The sequence below is a fragment of the Pteropus medius genome, unplaced genomic scaffold, assembly GCF_902729225.1.
Source record: "Pteropus medius unplaced genomic scaffold, Ma_sr-lr_union100, whole genome shotgun sequence".
Lineage (NCBI taxonomy): Eukaryota > Metazoa > Chordata > Mammalia > Chiroptera > Pteropodidae > Pteropus > Pteropus medius.
This window is the reverse complement of record NW_024340693.1, coordinates 343,921-352,536: the sequence shown is the minus strand read 5'-3', so window position 1 is coordinate 352,536 and position 8,616 is coordinate 343,921. Positions and strand designations below refer to the sequence as shown.

At 40.9% G+C, this 8,616-nt stretch overlaps 1 long non-coding RNA gene across 1 annotated transcript in view; it reads right to left on the bottom strand.

Moving 5' to 3' along the window:
- Nucleotides 1-4,904: 4,904 nt before the first annotated feature.
- LOC120601538 (uncharacterized) overlaps nt 4,905-8,616 on the bottom strand; it is a 22,309-nt gene continuing 18,597 nt past the window's right edge. Inside the window, exon 3 of the long non-coding RNA XR_005652491.1 lies at nt 4,905-6,620. This is a non-coding gene — a long non-coding RNA (uncharacterized LOC120601538). The remainder of the gene's footprint in view (nt 6,621-8,616) is intronic.

Here is an 8,616-nt window from a genome sequence, read left to right as displayed (position 1 = left end):
TCTCTCTAAATCTGCTTCTTGGTCTCATTTCTGCTCTCTCTCTCTCTCTCTTTCTCTCTCTCTCGTTCTCCTCTCGCTCTCACTCTTTCTCTGTCTCTCCCTCCCTCCCTCCGTCTTTCCGATTCTCTGTCTCTCTGTCTATAGGCAGTGGATATAAGTCTAGACTGAGGCCAAATTAAGATGAACCCTTCTGTTGAGCACATCAGAAAGCAAACTGATTGTTTATTTTTATGCTCTCAGCTGGCTGTGAGTGCTCTAAATTGATACGGGTTTAATGGTCTGATCACCATCATATACGAACAGAATAATAATAGAAACATCTCACATCTGAACAGTGCTTTACAGACTGCCAAGTGCTTTCACATAGCCTTTAACTTGCTAGAGGTCAAGCATTATTTATTCACAGGTGCATGCTTTTGCAGACATGTACATACACATAAATATCTCACTCTGCTGGAATTAATTTATTTGGCAGCCTCACCTACTTGGAACATAAATAAGTTAAAAAAAATAAACCCATAATTTTTTAAAGGCCTTTAAAGAACTGAACACAAAACAGTTGTCATTAATTCATAAATTAAAGCTCAGAAATAAAACAGTGCATAGGAAAAGGCACAGAGTATCTCATTGGAGTCATTCATTTGAAAGTATTTACCGAGTCCCCATTATGCCAGGCAATATTCTAGCTGATAGACACCTGTAGTAAACAGGTGTCTGAAAAATAGTGCCTGTCTTAATGGAGCTTATATCCTTAGAGGGCTGGTGGGTGGGGATACACAATAACAAAGGAAAATGAGCAAAGCCTATAGTGTACTAGAGGGTGAGCAGTTCTACAGAAATAAATAAATCAGGAGATGGGAGAGTTGTTGACAGAGGAAGGACAGTGACAATGGAAGTCCTCAATAAAGGTGGCATTTGAGTAAAATAGCTTGATATCACCATTTCTCCTCAGTTTACTTATCTTTAAAATGGGAAAGATAATAACGATCTTACAAAATTACTGAAAGCTTTATGTGAGCAAATATATATCCCAGCACATAGCCTGAAGTGCATGAATTACTCAATGAACAGTAGATATATCCTAATCTCATAAATGTCACTCATCACAGAGATCTTTGTATATTCAGAACCCATTTTCCTATAATTCACATATAATTTTAGCGAGATTTACTTTCTTCTAAATTTAAAGAGGATCATAAGAAATTATATATATATATATATATATATATATATATATATATATATATATATATATATGAATTTGTGTATGTGGATGTGCGTCTTGGATATCCATGTGGGTTTCCAATACAAATTTCAACTTCCTATGGTTTATAAACTCCAAAGCCAAGAAATTTGCTTAAAAATTAATCCTAAGATGATGATAACCCTGAGATAACTGGAAGAACCAAACATCAACTTTTCGAGAACACATGGCCCCAACTCAGTGCTCACAGACATCTCTGGAATGCTATATTTTGATATAATCTTTTATAGAATTCCCACAGTAATTTCTCACACAGGATGAGCTCATGGTCCAAAATTAATGAACCATGAGGAAATAAAATCCACCATAACTAAGGGTCAACAAACACACAAGAAAAGGGGATTAGAACCAAAAACTAAACAACAATAACAATAAACCTTCATGTAATAGAATCACCTGTTAAAATCTATAAAATATATTTTTAAAAGTTATTCCAGAGATAATAAAGAAATTGAAGCCATAAAAGTGTATATGAGAAGTGTTTTAAGACAACTTCTTGAATGAAAAATGTATTCATTTAAATAAAAAGTCAGTGGATAGTTTAAAGATCAAATTATAGACAGCCGAATGGAAAATTATTGAACTAGAAGTTAGATATGAGGAAATCACAGAGAATGGAGACAAATTTTTAGGAAACATAAAAAAATGATGATGATTTGGAAGCACAAGAAGGTCCAATATAATACCCCCTCTTTTTGCACACAGAAAAGGAGTCCCAGGTTCTAGAGATCTAATGTACAGCATGGTGACTATAGTTAATAATACTGTATTCAATAACTTGAAAATTGCTAAGATATCAGATCTTAAGGATTCTCACCACCAAAAGAGAAAAAAAAAAAGGTAACTGTGAGGTGATGAAAGAGTTAATTAACTTGATTATGGTGATCATTGCACAATGCATACATCTATGAAATCACCATGTTTTACACCTTGAATATGTAATTTTATTTGTCAATTATACCTCAGTACATCTGGGGACAATTTTTTAAATAAAATAAAAGGAGTCCCAGGTGGAAAGAACAGAAAGGTGAAAGAGAAGCAAATAATGGCTCAGAATGTTTCGGAATCCATGAGTGTGTCCTCATATCTGAGAGTTAGCCGTGGGAGAGGCCGGTGATCTCATCTAAAAGTGCAGGGCGATTTACTTTCTTTGGAATGAACTTGTCCACCCATGAAAGAGGGAAGCAGGAGCCAACAAACACACAAGCTTCCTCCTCCAGGGGATCATTCCATCCAGAGCCAGCCCACGTGGCCAGGTGGGCTCACCTGCCTGGCCGCCAGCTGTGCCTCTTCGTGGCTTGTTGTGAAGTGGTGGCATTTACTCAACCCTTACATTTGCTCCTCATCCTTCACTGCCTCACTTCCCCCTTCCCTCAGCCTCGCTAATAAAGCATTACCACTTCAGCCTTGCTTTGGGCTCTGATTTTCTGGGGAGCTGGGCCAAGACATCCACAAGCCAGCTATTCAACCTGTAAGAGTTCACCTTAGAGAAATCCTGCACGTGTACACGGGGAGATGAGGTCAGAGATGCTACACGGCCCGGAATAGCACAAAAGTGAGAACAACCTAACTCTCCTGCAAGAGAAGCATGAATAAACTATGGCTTATTGGAACTGTCCATTATCATACAACAGTTAAAATGACCTCATGTATCAAAACAGAGAAATGTCAAGAAAACAACGTTGGCCGAAAGAACAAAGTTATGAAAGATATATTATTTATATAAAACTTTAAAGCGCATGAAATAATATATCCCACATATACTCAATACATGGGAATGATATTCCCCAATTTTAAGAACTTATCTCCCGGAAAAAAGAGAGGAAAAAATTGTAATGTATCTTTAACAATTGTTCTAAAAAATAAGACCCAAAGCAAATATAACGTGATGATCTGTTTTGCCAGTATGTATATTGTTATCTGTTATATTAGTTTGTAAACTTTTCTGTGGTCCGTCCATCTTTTAGAATTAAAATGTAAATGGCTCAGGCCCTCATCTCACACATAACAGTGGAGAATGTCTAGAAGTCCCTTCAAGGTACCCTTGACTTTTCAGCCGATTTACAATCAGCTAAGCCAGTTCCTGTTCTGTGAGCCGAACCACAAGCCTCTGTCCTTCCTTACTGTGGTGCCGCCACCAACACACTGGCATAGCAGGGGATGCTAGAGGGACAGGGACAGCTGCCTTTCCCCACAACGCCTTGTGCCATGGCCAGCGCAGAGCTACTGTGAATAAACTTACAGCTGAGGACAATGAAGGTGATGACAGTTCAGTAAAAACACTTAAATTATGTCCTAAAAGCTCATTCAGCCATTTCCACCCCGACCTTTATTCCTACATTGTTTCTACCTTCTGGGGCCTCTCTCCCTCCCTCCCCACCTCCCCACACACTCTCCCTACTCTGACTGCCAGCCACCTACCTGCAAAATCCTGTTAATTCCTCCTACAGAATAGTTTTGCTCTCCACCCCTGCCCCAAACTAAATTTCAAGGCTACCTTTTCTTATCCAAAATATGAATCTGCATTGCTAACAAAGGGCCTTCTCTGCCGTTTACAGTACAAAACAAAAGGAAAAGCTTTGAAATTATTGGGTTGCCTTTAGCATGACCAAATTTTATAAAAGGTATTTCCCCTTACAAGTCTTTCTGAAAACAGAAGGAAAATAGTATGAAAATTTACTTGACCTCTGTTCAGAGTAAGTCTGTAAGAATGGTGAGTCTTCCTCAGTCATCCCCACTCCCCGCCGCCACACACACAATTTACCCAGCGCTGCCCCTTCCACAGATATACAGATGCTAAAAGCTCTGAAATCTAGGTTCATTTAATATAGGGGCAAATAATTCCATATATCTTAGTTGATACTGAAGAAATGTCTGTATTATGATCCAATATTAGAACAAATGTCTGCAAGTGTATATCCTTCCATGGTTTACAAGGAACTTTTACATAGAAAACAATCTTTAAGACCACACAAATAATTTTTAGCAGAACTGAAATTAAAATTCAGTTCTCTTGATTCCTAATACGATCCTTTCCCCTGCCAAACTGTACCTAATTCTGTGTCACCAAGAAAAGATTAGATTAGTATCAGGGTACTATAGAAAGGATAAAGTGAAAAGAAATATAAAATATAAAAGATTTTAGAAAGAGTGCATTTCAAGGTTTAAGCTTTGAAGGATAAATGATTGTCTAGACTAGTCACTATGACATGGTAGGTGCTCAGTAATAACTTGTTGAATGAATGAATGAAATGTGCATCCCCTCGGCTGCCTGAAATCACAGTCTAGTTATATCCAGAATGACCCAAGGGTTTGAGATGGCTAAAATGGTTTTATACAGGACAAAGGGAGACGCGTTTCTATGTACGTTATGTGTACATGCACCTCCAGAAACTCCCCGCTCCCCGCCATTCTCTTCCTTGCCATCTAATTGCACACAAGCCACATCAGAAAGTGTAGATCGTCAATAAAAAAGAAAACATGCCTAGGGACATAAAAACCCTAGAGGAGAAGACACTGAGATTCTTAGAAGAATTTTTCACAACTTTATTACTTACTGAATAAAACACCTTTCGTGTAATCTTCAGTAAAACCAGATCTTAAAAGAGACACCAAGTCCAACATCCTTCTTGCTGGGGCTGAGAGTGAACGAGGCATCGCAGAACAGAGATAAGAGGGGGCAACATAAACCCTTTGACTCTGAATCACGAGAGAGAAGAACTTTGTTGAGAATGCAACACATCAGAGAACAGACCTGGGCTCCAGGCTCAGGAGAGACTTCCCGGTGGCTGAGTAAACAGCAGTTTTATTTGGCAGAATTTGCTCCAGAGTAAGAGAAGAGAGACGGGATTTGAACAGAAAGAGTGAGGCTCACTTGAAACTCCTGCCGCAAATATTGCTGTCGAATTGAAGCCCACCGGATAATTTAGATCACTAAAATATAAGCGAATCCTCACCTAGCAAAACTGTCAGAATGTTCGCCAAGTCACCTGCAAGCACATGCAGGAGAGAAAAGGGGTCTCTGTTTGCAGCGCACCACAGCAATCCCTCAATGGATTCTTGGTCTACATCCACGAGAAGTTTACAGAAGACTGGCATGTGTTGAAGTGCCCCCCATGTCTGTAAGTCCCAACCCACAGCTGGGCCCAACAGCCGCCCTGTCAGGACAACTGTGGTCCTAAAAAAGCACAAACTGGTGGTTTGTTCTCTTTTCTTTTTAGCAATGTAATTAGTATGGCATGAACCAAATTATGGCACTATTGAAATTTTAAAAATGAAAATCACCCATAATGTCATCATTTTAATATAATGACTATTTCCATTGATGTCTTTCTTTTCTGGCCCTTATTATGGAGATACATATTTTCTGTCATTGTAAACCCAGCACACATATGATTGCAGGGTACTGTTTTTCTCTTGCAGGATTGCAAAAAATTTTTTTCCATGTTACACAATTTTCATAATTGTTATTTTTCTGTACAGAGACTGACAATCTTCCACCAAAGTATTAATCCTCATTGACAACCACTTCCCTGCTGCAAAACACTTCGGTTCTTTCCAACTTTGTTCATTCCTTGAAAAAGCCTGAGCGCTTTTTATGTGCCAGACACCGTTCTAAACACGAGGGACGTAAAGGTAAACAAGAAATAGTCCCTGCCATTGAGAGGCTCAGGGTGAGACACTCGATGAAGAGGGGACCCACACACAATGTGATGACTGCAGTGGAGAGTCAGACGTCCAAAGTTGGTCAAGTTCTGGGAGTCTTCATTAGTATTTCCCAAAATATTTAGGAAGGGACATGAGTATATGTTGTAAAGGGGGTTCGGCGTCAAGTAGGCTTAGGGAGAAATAGAAGGAAACAAAGCTTTGCAGAGGGTTTCAGAAGTCTGTGTCCGGGACAACCAGTGGTCACCGTGGGTTCCCAGGAGGGGATGTGGTCTGCAGCTTCTCCCACGTCTCTGCGACCTCAGCATCCTTTGCAAGATGATCACTAGGCAGAGGATCTACCAGCTGGACCCTGAGAAAAGCTGCCGTGGTACCTACTCCAGGCGGGTGTCTGAACAGACTGAACTGGTAGACATGTCAGCCAGAGTCAGAGTCTGCCAGTTTCATCCACAGCATGATCGCTGAAAATTTCATGACTTGAATGGGTGTCACGTGTACCTTAGTACTGAATTGGTTTGCTCCTAACATTTCCTAAATGTTTAATTTAACTTGCTGGCTGGATTCCTCCAGCCATGAATGGATACTGTGATGGCGAATTTTATATGTCACATTGACTGGCCACAGGTGCCCAGATTAAACATGATTTCCAGGTGTGTCTGTAGGTGTGATTTCCAGGTGTGTCCAGGTGTATCTAGGTGAGATGAGCATTTCAGTCAGCAGACTCAGTAGGGAAGATGCCCACTTCACCCCCCGCACTGCTCGCTGTCAGGCCATCATCCCATCCACTGAGGGCATGAATAGAACGGGAAGGGGGAAGGAAAAAGGAATTCACCCCAGTTTTTCCTGCCTCCCTGCTTGAGGCGAGACATCTCATCCCATCTTCTGCTTTCTCCCTGGGGTTTACACTGTCAGTTCCCCTGATTCTCAGGCCTTTGGACTTAGACTGAATCACACCACTAACTTTCCTTGGTCGCCAGCTTGAGTCAGCAGATCACGGCACTCCTCAGCCTCCATCATCTCGTGAACTAGTTCCATCAAGATAGATTGGATGGATGGATGGATGGATGGAACTGGTTCACGAGATATATCGTCTATCTATCTCCTACTGGTTCTGTTTCTTTGGAAAATCCTGACTGGTACAGATACTGTTGTGGGTTGAATCATGTCCCCCAAAAGCTATGTTGAAACCCTAACCTCCAAAATCTGGGACTGTGACCTCATTTGGAAATAGGGTCTTGTGGATGTGATTGAGTTAAATCGAGGTTGTCAGGGTGGGTCCTCTACCTACTACGACTGGTGTCCTCATAAGAAGAGGGAAATTTGGACACAGGATGACAACCATGCAAGGGAGGCAGAGACTGGAGTTACGTTGCCATGAGCTAAGGAATGCCTGAGTCCACCAGAAGTGGAAAGAGACAAGGAAGGGTCCTCCCTTGGAGATTTTTGGAAGAGGCGAGGCCCTGTCCTCACGTTGGCTCCTGGTTGCTGGCTGTCTCACCTCCATGACGTGAGAGAATAAACTTCTGGTTTAAGCCAGAAGTTTAATGTGATACAGCAGCCACAGGACGGCCATACAGATGCCACACCACCAATGCCGGGAAACACTGCAAAAGAAGCAAAGGCCACCTCTGGTCCCTTCAGCTTGTCAGCCTGTCTCATCCCACCCCTCACAAAGCCACCTCCTCCCAAAAACCCAAAGGTGCCTGTGTCCCTTCCCCTTCTGCCCTATAAAGACCTGCTCTCAGGAAACTATCTGGAACTTACTGCCAACTGAATTGTAAGTGACCGCACACAGCTAAAATGTTACAGCATCAAAGACCCTTTGTCCCTAACCAGGTTCCCTGGTGGAAGGCAGCAGGGCCTAGAACCAATCTACTGGAATTGAAAGCCTGGTTTCACCCATTCCTGTCCCGTGAGCCCTGTCAAGACTCTGTCCCTCACCCACTGGGTTTGAAGAGTTTAAGATGACAGGAATTAATATATTCCAACATCTAGAACAGTATCCAGAAAATGCTCGATAAACATTAGTTGTTATTCGCAAATGAAGAATGCCTAGGTTCATTTTCCAGACACTGTTTTTTTGATATACTTTCATTTGCTTTTGATTGGTTTAGGTGGTGTGGCCAAGACGAGATAGGGGCTGGATAAGAAGAGTAAATACTTGGTTTTCTTTCTGACTCTGTCAAATATGCCGCAAAAAATAAAAAAAATTAAAAAATTAACTTTTCTACTTATCCATGGAGATAGCAAATATCCTGCAGAAATATGACAGAGGTACAACATTGTGTAAAGAGAGCATTTTGAGAGACAGGAAATCAACGCTTTGGTTCTTGTTTTCCCTTTAAATAGTTGTATGACTCCTTGTGCCTTTTCTGAAAATTAGGATGTCGGACACATAATATTCAAGGCTCTCTAGAGTTCTGCCGAGCACTAGGAAAGAAAGACACTATATTAACTTAATGACCTAATACACATCTTGGTTAGGGTGCATTTTATAACTTAAGAAAATTAAAGATGAACAACAGAGATGTCAGTTGTCAACTGTCTCCGGAGGAAAAGATCCACTTTCAAATAAATAAAGAAGGAAAGGCTCCATAATTTTGAAAACAGTGGCTACGACACATAAAGTAAATATGAGTGCCTGAATGGTACAAGTTCTTTGTTATAAGCCTGTCTATCTGTCCTAC